The sequence below is a fragment of the Arachis ipaensis genome, chromosome B2 (genome assembly GCF_059453495.1).
Source record: "Arachis ipaensis isolate K30076 ecotype BB chromosome B2, ASM5945349v1, whole genome shotgun sequence".
In the NCBI taxonomy this organism is placed as follows: Eukaryota; Viridiplantae; Streptophyta; class Magnoliopsida; order Fabales; family Fabaceae; genus Arachis; species Arachis ipaensis.
Window position 1 is genome coordinate 123,561,125 of NC_142437.1, and position 12,867 is coordinate 123,573,991.

The window sequence follows — 12,867 nt, forward strand, 5'->3', positions numbered from 1 at the left end:
CGATTCTGGGGAGAATGTGTTTTATCTGCGGGACACTTGATCAACCTAACACCATCATCTGTTCTTAACGGGAAAACTCCTTTTGAAATGATACATGGAAAACCACCTGACTATAATCATCTTAGAGTTTTTGGCTCATTGTGTTATGCGCACAATCAACAAACCAAGGGTGATAAATTTGCCAGCCGAACTCGTACATGCACATTTGTGGGATACCCATTTGGAAAGAAAGGATGGAAACTTTATGATATGGAAAGAAATATTTTCTTTATATCTCGTGATGTCAAATTTGTAGAAACCGAGTTTCCGTTTGCGTGTTTGGCCCAAGAAAATTTGGTTTCCACTTCTTTAGTGCATGAGGAGAAATTTTTGGAGCCCGTTAATAATAAGTCCACACTTGATCACGAGGAGGTCCTTCCTCAGACTAATTCCAATGACGAGTCTATTGTTGTTGTTGGGGGAGGTGAATCTCCACATACAGACCCAACAAGGACAGCTTCACCCCTCATCGAAACCAGCAGCCCCTCACCAACTGTCTCAGATGATGTGCCTCTTTCTACCGACACCACCACGCTCTCTGAACTTCCTCTGGGTCGTGGACACCGAGTAAAGCAACCTTCGATCAAGCTGCGTGATTTTGTCACCAACACCATCATCGTAAACCCGTCCATCTCTTCACCATCTCCATCACATTCCTCAGGTCCACTCTATCCCTTATCTCAATATATGTCATGCGATAAATTTTCTGTGCAACACCGTACTTTCCTCGCAGCAATAAGCGAAGAACGTGAACCCACAAATTTTCATGAGGCAATAGGTGATGCTCGATGGAGAGAAGCCATGAGCGTTGAAATTAAAGCTCTTCAGGACAATGGTACTTAGCACCTTACACATCTACCACCGCAGAAGAAGGCTCTGGGGTGCAAATGGATTTATCGCATCAAATATCGTTCGGACGGGCAAGTTGAAAGGTTTAAGGCACGCCTCGTCATTCTTGGTAATCATCAAATTGAAGGGCTGGATTATAATGAAACCTTCGCCCCGGTCGCAAAAATGGTAACTATTCGCACTATTTTAGCTGTGGCCGCTGCTAAGGATTGGGAACTCCATCAAATGGATGTTCACAATGCCTTCCTCCATGGGGATCTTGAGGAGGATGTTTATATGAAATTGCCACCGGGGTTTCATGTCCCTACTCCTGGCATGGTGTGCAAACTTCAAAAATCCCTCTACGGACTCCGCCAAGCTCCGCGCTGCTGGTTCTCTAAACTTTCTGTTGCTCTCCTTCAATACGGGTTTCAGCAGTGTGCCTCCGATCACTCATTGTTTGTCTCTCGTCATCACAATATTCAACTTGTGGTGCTCGTTTATGTTGATGACCTTATCGTGGATGGTAATAATTCTCTTGCTATTCGCCAGTTCAAGGACTACTTAAATCAATGCTTCCACATGAAAGACTTGGGGAAACTAAAATACTTTCTAGGGGTGGAAGTGGCTCGCTCTCCTACTGGCATTTTTCTTAACCAACGCAAATACGCGTTAGATATTATCATGGAGACTGGCATGCTTGGCTCTCAGCCTGTGTCTACACCTATTGAAGAAAATCATCGTCTTGCATTGGCTGAAGGACCTTTGCTCTCTGATGCAGCCCAGTATCGTCGTTTGGTTGGTCGTCTCATTTATTTGTGCTTCACTCGCCCGGAACTCTAATACAGTGTTCACATTCTTTCTCAGTTCATGCACCAGCCTCATGAAGAACACTGGCAGGCTGCCTTACGAGTTGTTCGCTATCTAAAAGGCCGGCCTGGGCAAGGTGTTTTATTGCGTCGGGAAAACGATTTTACCTTGCATGCTTGGTGTGATTCTGATTGGGCGGGTTGCCCTCTTACTCGTCGGTCTCTCACTGGCTGGGTTATTCTCCTTGGCAACTCACCAATTTCATGGAAAACAAAGAAACAGCATACAGTGTCACGGTCCTCTGCAGAAGCCGAGTATCGCTCCATGGCTAATATCACTTGTGAACTCAAATGGTTAAAGGAACTGCTCTTGAGTCTCGGGATCTCCCACACACAACCCATACCTCTCTCATGCGATAGCCAGGCAGCACTTCATATTGCTAAGAACCCTGTTTTTCATGAGCGTACTAAGCATATTGAGGTTGATTGTCATCTTGTTCGTGATGCTGTCATCCAGGGCCTCATCCTTCCCTCCTATGTCCCAACAAAATCTCAGGTTGCCGATATCTTGACTAAAGCTCTGAGCTCCCATTCATTCGCATCAATATTGGACAAGTTGGGCATTAGTAACTTACATGCCCCAACTTGAGGGGGGTAATGAAATCTGATGCATATCAAGCCACATATGTCACGGCTAAATATTAGGAATTATTAGAAAACAAATTCCTTTCAGTTTTTAGTTGATTTGGTGTATCCCGTTTTATTAGCTGTAAATATCTTGCATTACCATAATTAGGAAATCAGGTAGCTAATTGTTAGGTAGAGTACTGTATATATAATTGATATGCTATTCAATAAAACACAAGGCAATTTGGTATAAATGTCAAGTTCTCTATATTTTTTTGATGAATAATTTGATTGTAGAAAATTATTCCTCAATTTTGACATTCATTTGTTGTCAACTTACTCCATTATTCAAATTTTTTGTTGACTTCCGTCAATTTTGGCATCATACTGCTCTCAGTTTGGGATCATACTACTCATTCTTCATCTTCAAAATCTCAGTTTATTCTTCAGTTTCAAGATCTCATCTCATTCTTTGTTAGAAAATTTTTGTTGAGAATTTTTTATGGTCAATAAGCGTCAAAATAAATAGTATTTTTGACGGTTAATAAGTATCACAAAAAATATATTCTCAAATTTTTCTAACATTATTTTTGACGGCTAATATTTATCAAAATAACATTTAAACTTTTTTTACAGTTACTTATATATTAAAAATACTATTTTTGACAAAAACTTTTATTAACATATTTTCATAATTAAAATACTGTTAAATTTTGTTTTTTTGACGAATTTTAATTTTTTTTGACACATAATAATCCTAAAAAATAATTTATATTGTTGTAGTGATAGTCAATAAATCTCTGAGTCCAACTCTTTAAGAAAAGTCGTATTTTCTTCTTAAATTGAGATTTTGATAGAAATTTGATCAATATCTCCTTATTAAGTTTGAAAAACCAAATTTCAAACAAAGCAATAATTTAATTCTAATTTTACTTTACTCATATACCTACTGATTTTGGTATCAGAATTCTTTATTTACATAATTAGATAATGTTCCGTCAACTATATATTATTCAAGAATAGACAGAAACATTTTAAAAGGTTTAGACCACCGTCAACTTAGATCCAATCTCCATTAGCACTTGGGAACAATTACATTTACAAAATGTAAGACCAAATTAAAGTCAAAATAAATGTTTAAAACTTTATGAGAAACAAGTGGCAGTAGATAGATATATATGTGCAATTTTTAAGAGCACCGGCCACAATTATTTGAACAAATTAGAAAGACATATCTTGAGAAAGTAACATGATAAGGGCTTCCAAAAAGTGATTTAGGTATATATCAAATTTTATGGTGATTAGAGAAAAAAAAAGTTTCCAAAGTAAAGTGATGAAGAGCACAAGGATGGCTCTTAAAAGCATAAGGAGAGAAAAAAAAAGATAACCAAAGTAATCAAAATCAATTGAATTGAGTTATTGGCTCCAAACAAACATAGGAGAGTGTCTTGCTTGCCCTAATAATAACGAGTGTGTCTCTTATCCTAAACTAACTTTATATATATAAATATAAACACATTCAATATCATTATATTAAGAGAAAATTCCACTCCCCTCCCTTACGAGATGCTAAAATGATATTTTCCTCTTTTTTATTTATAAAATATGCATTCTTCTTTCTTATAACTTTTAGAAAACCTCCTATTTAATCCATTTTAAATTTTTGTGTTAACTAATGTTAACTTTATCCATTTTTTTAAGAAAAATAAATTATTTTTTACAAAAATACCCTTTAACAAAAATTCTATTTTTTTATCATTAAATTTTGCTTACCAAAAGATCCTTTAATAAATTAATTTTTATTGATTAAATTATATTTTTACTAAAATATTTTTTTTAAAAATTAATAATTAAATTATTTTTTTAAAATATTCTTCAATAATTTTTTAATTATTAAATTATAATTTTATCAAAATTTTTGTTAACCTTTTTTTATATTTTATTATTAATTTTTTTATATCAATTTATATTATTTTAACATTAAATAAAAAATTCTATCATTGTTAATATGTATAACAATTAATATATATTGATATTAATATTAAAAAATTAATAATAAAATATAAAAAAAATGTTAACAAAAATTTTGATAAAATTATAATTTAATAATTAAAAAATTATTGAAGAATATCTTAGGAAAAAATAATTTAATTATTAAATTTTTTTAAAAATATTTTGATAAAAATACAATTTATTCAATAAAAAAATAATTTATTAAAGGATATTTTGGTAAATAAAATTTAATAAAAATAAAATAAATTTTTTGTTAAAGGGTATTTTTGTAAAAAATAATTTTTTTTAAAAAATGGATAAAATTAACATTAGTTAACACAAAAAATTTAAAATAGATTAAAAAGGAGGTTTTCTAAAAGTTATAAGGGAGAAGAATATACATTTTATAAATAGAGAAGAGAAAAGTATCATTTTAATATCTCGCAAGGGAGTAGAATTTTCTCTTATATTAATTATATTTCAATCAATGTACATATATATTGCATTGTGATGGTTAGGGCAAACAAACAAATGTGTACCAATTAATAATAATAAATATAAGTGTATATATATCTTTGGAACTTCCTTGATTTTGTTTTTCTATTGGATGAACTGAGATAAGGTCAATTAATACTTTAAAAAGATTGATGTAATCTTTGATGAGCTTTTCTCAATTTCTTTTTATGTTGTTTTTTTTAACCTATTCTACAGTCATATTTAAATAATACCAATATAAAAAACTTACGTTTTAAAATTATTTTTTATTTTAAATTATAATTTTAAATCTTAAACACTCAAAAACATAAAAGTTAAAAATAATTTTATAATAAAAATTGGCTAATATAAATTAATTTCTTATACTACTATTCATATTTTAAATTAAAGGTGAAAGCATTGAGAGATATACATTGGTAGATATGAAATGGATAAACGCAAATTCCATTTTTCATTCTTTACCCTTTCAATAATGCTAGGAATTAAGATGATTCCCGCCAAAAATTAGTCAAATATTTTTTGATGAATCTAAAATCTCTATATAGATGGTGCTTATGCTAGGTATTAGAATGTTTCTTTTCTTTGTAAATTGGATGGTTTTGAATCTATTTTCTGATTTATCATGTTTTAGGTATTTGGAGAGAGAAGGAGGGTAAAGAGACGGAAGCTAATTGAATCAGCTTCCGTGATTCACGTTACAATGATACTTAACGTATCTCCTCCTAATTTGAATGTGGTGAAACATTTAATAACCAATATTTTAAATCATAAATAAATAAAACTAATTACTATATTTATAATTAATTAAGTTGTTATATTCTTGGCTGATTTGGAGTTGGTTCCATATACTTTTTCTTACCCTTTATTTTTTTTGGAAATAGATCCTCTTAATTATTAAAAAAATTGAGGATGAAAAGTGTGATCTCTAATCTTTTTTTATTTTTTTCTCATATTTATTTTTAGTCCTACTTACAAAATTAATAATAAAATATTACACTTTACTCTCTCAATTATTAAAAAACTTGGGAGGATCCATTCCTATTTTTTTTTCTCGTTGAAATTATGGTTGATTTGCAATCACAAATAATTCAAGCTAAGTCCAAATTATTGGGTGTATAGGAAAAGTAAAAGGGCGCAATAAAGAAAGAATATATGGCACATATAATTGTAAAAGCTATACTCAATGAATAATGCCAGAAGCCTAAAAGGTTTTATCATTTTTGTCTCAATTAACGGCAAAAGAAGAACCTTAAGGAAGCTCACATATTCTATATGCCTCTACAAATTTCATGCTTTTTTCTTTTTAATTCTTATGCTTTTTCTTATGGGAAGTTTACAGCAAGCAATGATATTTTAGAAAAAGATGTCAAAAAAAAAAAAGTTTGAATTGCATAACTTTAATTAATTTTGTATTGTATTGTCTTAAATTATTTTTCTTAACTATTTATAAAAACAAAAATTCGATATTCCGTGTAATTAAAAATAAAAATGTTCCAATAAATAGCTTTTGATTATGCTAACTAGATTCTTCCTAGTTATTATTTGACAAGGAATAATTCAAAACCACTTCATAAAAAATTAAACTATATAGTTTTTTCCTTAGTGGCAAAAAAAGAAGCAAATTAGGAATATTTTTTCAAACTACATGTCAACCTTTCCACCAATATCCTTTGTCACTTTAAGAGATATATATCTTAGCACTTGCTTCCATTTATGTTATTAATAATAATAAATAATTTTTCTCTAACTCTTAAGCAAAAGTGATGATAGTTAGTGATATGATATGAACCATCCAAATTGTCCTAAATTAAATAAAAATGCATGTATTAAAGTAAACTGTGGAAGCAAGGGTTCAATAACAGCCACAAATGGGTGTAAAAAAGCAAAGAGCTTTGTTGTAAAAGGGGAAACCACTTTTCATATTTATTCCTTCTAATTTTGTATATATATATATATATTTTTTATCTTGTAAGAGTTATCTAAGTATATATAATACAACCATGTGCCAACTTTGTCTTCCTGCTTTTGAGGGAAAACAGATTCCATTTACCATATTCTTGATCACCTTCCCTTTAATCTAGGATATTTTTCATAGTCTTACTTGGATGGAATAATGTAACACATTATTATATTGTCATGTTACTCCTCCTAAAATTTTAATTAAGTTAATAAAAAAATATACATAAATAAGTATATTTTTAATAAGAGTAATACTACATGTATATTAAAATCAGCCACCAAAATTAGTCACTAGTATAAACTATATATTAGAATAGAAATACACATTGAAAATAAATTAAACCACACGTGTAATACACAAATATATTAGTAGTTGATTTTAGTAGCTAATTTTAGTGTACAAATAGTATTTTTGTTTTAATAATTATGTCTCTTTATAAATGTAAATATGTAATTGAAACCATGTGTGTAAACACTAAATATCTCAGAGAGTATTAATATAGAGTTAATAAATAGGAATATGTGTCTTTGTAGTGTATTAATATCGAGAAATGTTGTTTAGTCAATAACTGTTTAATCTTTAATCAATTTTTAAATCTAAAAAATCAATTATATTAATCTTAGAGAATTAATCTCCAACTCAAATTAAAATATGATTTTCAATCCTAAAATCTCTCTCACCAAATCTCTTAAAATAATGATATGATAATATTGTTAATTAATATTTATATCATCAATATACTACTACTACTACTATTATTATTATTATTATTATTATTGTTATTATTATTATTGTTCAACCAGACACTATTAAAAAGTAAAATGTTAGACTAAAAAATATAGAGTTTAGAATTTAAAATTTATTATATATAATTTACAGTTTAAAATTTATTATTTTTGTTTAGATTATTGTATTTTGTTTTAAATTTAAATACTGATTTTTAGGGAGACTAATTAGGTATTTTAAATGTAGAAAAGAAAAAGTCACCAAAAAAAAAATGTAGAAAAGAAAAAAAAATATGAGAATTAAATCTAAAAATGTGTCTCTTGCATTTATATAGGTCTTAATGATCACTCACCGAATAAAAGTTGGGGTAAAAAACCTTAATAAGCCAAGTCAAGAATCATGTAACGTAAATACGCCAAAGTGAAAATCGTTTCAGTAATAAGCCAAATCATATTTTTATATAATTCGAACCATGTTGGTTCGAATTCCATTTCTACATAATTCGAACCAGCTTGGTTCGAATTATATACAAACACATGCATACACCTAATTCGAACTAGCTTGGTTCGAATTACACACAAACACACGCACACACATAATTCGAACCAGTTTGGTTCGAATTACACACAAACACACGCACACACTAATTCGAACCAGCTTGGTTCGAATTACACACAGTAATTCATGGTATAATTCGAATTATGCTGTTAAAAAATTAATAATTTATTTTAAAAAATTTATTAAAAAAATTAATAATTTAAAAATTAAAAAAATATATATTTTTATTTCATACGTTAAAAAAAGCTAACAAAATATTTAATTACGAGACTTCTTTAAAATATTAATGAGCTATCAATTCGAATTCCATATAATACTTTTCTGTCCATTTTTAATAGTTCATGAATATTTTTTAATAAATTTTTTTAAATTATAGTACAAAAAATATTTTATCCTATGCAAAATAATTTTAAAAAAATGGCTTAAAAAATGTTAGAAGTACTATAAAAATTTGTAATGTTATAATAACTTAGGTAAATACATGCATGTACTCAAATTTTAAATAAAATACTCTACATAGTCAATAATAATTTAGAAATGAAAGAAAATATTTTATTCCATACAAAATAATTAAAAAATATATTTTATTCTATACAAAATAATTTTAAAAAATGGCTTAAAAGATGTTATGAGTACTATAAAAGTTTGTAATATTCTGATGATTTAGGTAAATACATGATAAAAATATTTTTTCTTTAATTTCTAAATTATTAGTGACTATGTGGAGTATTTCTTTAATGTCTTAAGTCATTAGGACATTACAAATTTTTATAGTACTTCTACAATATTTTAAGCCATTTTTTAAATTATTTTGCATAGAATAAAATATTTTTTTATGATATAATTTAAATAAATTTAATAAAATTATTTAAATTATATGGTGAGATATTACATTATTCGAATTACGCATAGGAAAGTTCAAATTACTCTGATTCAAATGATATGGTGAGCAATTCGAATTCTATACAATACTCTTCTGCCCATTCTTGATAGCTCATGAATATTTTTTAATAAATTTATTTAAATTATACCACAAAAAAATATTTTATTCTATACAAAATAATTTAAAAAATGGCTTAAAAGATGTTAGAAGTACTATAAAAATTTGTAATGTCCTAATGACTTAGGACATTAAAGAAATACTCCACATAGTCACTAATAATTTAGAAATTAAAGAAAAAATATTTTTATCATGTATTTACCTAAATCACTAGAATATTACAAACTTTTATAGTACTCATAACATCTTTTAAGCCATTTTTTAAAATTATTTTGTATAGAATAAAATATATTTTTTAATTATTTTGTATGGAATAAAATATTTTCTTTTATTTTTAAATTATTATTGACTATGTAGAGTATTTTATTTAAAATTTGAGTACATGCATGTATTTACCTAAGTTATTATAACATTACAAATTTTTATAGTACTCCTAACATTTTTTAAGCCATTTTTTTAAAATTGTTTTGCATAGGATAAAATATTTTTTGTACTATCATTTAAAAAAATTTATTAAAAAATATTCATGAACTATTAAAAATGGACAGAAAAGTATTGTATGGAATTCGAATTGATAGCTCATTAATATTTTAAAGAAGTCTCGTAATTAAATATTTTGTTAGCTTTTTTTAACGTATGAAATAAAAATATATTTTTTTTAATTTTTAAATTATTAATTTTTTTAATAAATTTTTTAAAATAAATTATTAATTTTTTAACAGCATAATTCGAATTATACCATGAATTATTGTGTGTAATTCGAACCAAGCTGGTTCGAATTACGTGTATGCATGTGTTTGTGTATAATTCGAACCAAGCTGGTTCGAATTATGTAGAAATGGAATTCGAACCAACATGGTTCGAATTATATAAAAATATGATTTGGCTTATTGCTGAAACGATTTTCGCTTTGGCGTATTTACGTTACATGATTCTTGATTTGGCTTATTAAGGTTTTTTACCCTAAAAGTTGAATTTTATAAGTTACCTAATTATATTATATAATATAAAACACGTTAAAAAAATCTAATTAGTTAAAATAAAGTGGCTCGTGGTACTCTCTTGATCAATTTTTAATTATTGTTCTAATTTCTAAGCAATATAAAAGTGGAATACATTTATTAGAATCTTTTCAAATTTACATTATTTAAAAAATGGGAGAATATATATATATATATATATATATATATATATATATATATATATATATATATATTCTCACACGTGTCATACACTAAGTGGTACATGAATAGTACATATATCTAAGTATTATTGAAATGATTCAGCATCCACACAAACATAGTGTGCTCTTCTTTTAATATATACGAAGCATAGTATGACAATACTTTATGCCATTTAGCAAATAACATATTGACAACTAATCAACCAAGTGAATGGGAAGAAAGTTGAATTGAAAAAAAAAAAAAAATTAACATAGACAAATTAAAGAGAAAAACAGTCCAAGATGGAGGTTTCTTCCTTCTTTCACAGATAGCCAAAAAAAGTGAAAAAGGGAACCAAGTAATAAAAGTTGGAAGAGCATATAAATAATGGGATTAATTAATATTTTTTATTTTTATTTTTATTTGATGATATTGTCCAACTCGATAGGATATACTTATCCGTCACAAATTAGTGTTTTATTTTAAGATCTATTATTGACAATAAATTAATAATATTTACTTAAATGAATAAGTGTATTAATCAGTCGATTAATTTAAATTGTGTTAAGAGTCAGCAAATTTTATAATTTGTAGTTAATTAGTTATCATTAATATTTTTAATGGTATAAAATTATATCTAATAAGATATGGTGAAAATTCAGGTGAAGTCGACTTTACGTAAAGTTGGTACCTGAGAGTCGTTAGATGATTTGACTGATTTGACTAAATTTTCATCCAACGGCTCTCAGGTAGCGTTTGGTGGAGAGACAGAGACAGAGAGACAGAGACTGAGAGACAGAGACTAAGAGACAGAAATTGAAATAAATCTTAGTATTCTGTTTGGTGCAAAGTGGAGACAAAAATTGAAACAAGAATGAAACTCTAATTTAATTTGTACAAAGGGTAAAATTGGAATTAATTAATTAAAATGAGGATATTTTAGGTATAAAATGCTATTAAAGTTTCAGTCTCCATCTCTAAAAATTTTAGTCCCTTGTGTCCCTACTTTTTAGAAGTACTGAAATACTGAAATTTTAGGGATATAGACAGAAATTTTAGTACTAGTCTCTAAACCAACAAACAAGATGCTGAGTCTCAGTCTTTTAATCTCTGTCTTGTACCTCAAAACAAATGCTACCTCATATATCAACTTCACGTAAAATCGATTTTACCTGAGTTTTCACCATAAGATATAATTATTTACTTTCTTTTTATTAATTAAGTAGTGCTGATTAAATTTTAATAATACTGACTCCATAAACTTTCTCATAATTAAAATCCCACCTTTATTCACCATTGATTACATTAATTCTTGAAAACCTTATCTTTTTAAAAGCCATATAAGCGACAAATTCTATACTTATGCCTAAGGGTTTTGATTAAAGCAGTGAAGATAACAATCTTTTAGCGATTCTAAAGTAACAACATCTTTAAGGTTTAAAGATGAGATGCTTATCTATCTTTTTCTTAATTATTTAATGAATAATATTTTTATTATTTAATTAATTTGAACCCTTGTACCGCAACCTTTTCTTGCTTTCCGAAGATGAGAATGTTGGGCTTGCGAAAATCAAAGAAAGAAAAAGTTATTCTTTTGCAAAATGCATCACACAAAGCATAAAAAGTAGTGCTCTTTTGATATATGTTAGTGAAGATTTTGCTTTTTCCTTCTGATTTTTTTTTTTTTGAGAAAAAAAAAGTTAATTCTACTTTGCACGAGCCTTACGCTATGGATCAAACTTTAATCAACGATATTTATCAAAATCAAAATATTTCTCAATAATATAGAATATGATGAATTCTTAAACTCACTTATTATTTACATGCTATAGCTTAGGATTCTATTATGAGATTAATTCATATGATAATTTCTATATTCTCTCGTATTCAGCTATAAAAAAATTATTTATTTTGCCATCGTAATTCAACATATCACTATATATTATTATTTTATAGTGTTCTGTTACCACTTTTTCTAAAAATTTAAATTAATACCAACAAGAAAAAGGTATATAAATTTAAATAGTTATATTTCTAATGCTTCCCTTCAAATTAAATAAGAATATCTTCTGTATTTATTTAAATTTTTATATAGACTTTTTTTTTGGCTTAATGCTGCAATAATTTTTTTCTTAGAATTATATTCAACCAAAATCAAATTTAACAAGAAACTTTTTTAGGTTTACTTAAATTTTTGTATAGTTTTTTTTTTCTTTTCTTTTTTTTACTTTATGTTATTTTTTTCAAGGAGATAATAATAACTATCAAATTTTAGATATTTCGATTACAGAAATTCTGATACTATATTATGATATCATTATTCTTAAATATTTAAATTAATAAAAAAACACACATAATAATTATATCTCTAACCTAAAATCAGTGATGCATTTCTTTATGAAGTATATACACCTGCTCTAGTGTTAGAATCTCCTAATGAAATAAATAATGTGCATTAATCTAGGGAAAGGATCGGAAGAGAAGAGATATTTGTTAATATCAATATAAAATTACACTAAAAGAATTAATTGAACATTTAAAAATAATTTAAAAGAGTATATGATGTAGCACAGGTAAAGTTTGCTTGGTCTAGGACAGTTTACAGGACACATTTGGAATAAGTAAAAGGGATATACAGAGACAAATATTAAAGCTTAACGATTAATCATC